This window comes from Elephantulus edwardii, unplaced genomic scaffold (genome assembly GCF_000299155.1).
Source record: "Elephantulus edwardii isolate Elephantulus edwardi_28Jun2011 unplaced genomic scaffold, EleEdw1.0 scaffold00133, whole genome shotgun sequence".
In the NCBI taxonomy this organism is placed as follows: domain Eukaryota; kingdom Metazoa; phylum Chordata; class Mammalia; order Macroscelidea; family Macroscelididae; genus Elephantulus; species Elephantulus edwardii.
In genome coordinates this window covers 9,238,163-9,239,056 of record NW_006399883.1, presented here as the reverse complement: position 1 = coordinate 9,239,056, position 894 = coordinate 9,238,163, and positions in this window count along the sequence as shown.

Below are 894 nucleotides of genomic sequence, written 5' to 3'. Positions count from 1 at the left end.
GTGAGTTCCGCAATGCAGCAAAGGAGACCTTGGCCAAAGCTGTACTGGCAGAGCTGCCCCAACAAGTTGTGCAGTATTTCAAGCATAAAAACCTGCCCCGCACCAACCCGGAGCGCGCCTGAGTGCCAGCCGCACCTAGCAGCATGCCGCCTCAGCCAGCCAGCCTCCCTCCCCCGAGAACATACACGCTCACCCTGCTTTCTGTGAGTGGCCTTTTTAAAAAAAAAAACAAACCCAACACCCAAAAATCCAACAAGACAAAACACAACAACCCAAGCATCTCTGGTCTTTGTTTGCCTTTTTGTTTTACAACTGGACTTCAGGCCCTGACTTCCCCCAGCCCAGCTGGGCTCCCAGTCGACTGATGCTGCTTCTGGTCAGGCTGGCTTCCCTATCCCCTTCCTCCTCCGCCACTCTTTAAGTATTGAATGTACTTTGTATAATTTTTGTGGAATTGTTGTTATTAAAGAGAATAAAATTTTTACAATCCTAAAAAAAAAAAGGTGTCTTTAAGATCAAGGACTTTGAAATGGGCATTTGAAGGGGGAATTTGTGACGGAAGAGTGTAAGGGTTAGGGACTACTGAATGAGGGGGGATAATGGCTGCATTGATTTTGCAAAGGTCCTGGACCAGATAATACTGACTGTTGGGTGTTTTACTCCTGTGATGGAAGAGTTGTAGGGGGAGAGTACTGGGGTTAATAGGTGAGATTTGAGGAGATGGTGGATAATGGGCTTTAGCTCTGGTTTCAGAGGGTATTATGCAGAGGTAATGGAGGCATAGGGATCTTTTAGTGAAAGAGAGACTAGGGAGGCAATTTGTGGTTTGGAGATTTCCTGAACAATAGGGTTGGCACTGGGGTGATTGGGGATTAGAGTGGGGAAATTTTTTTT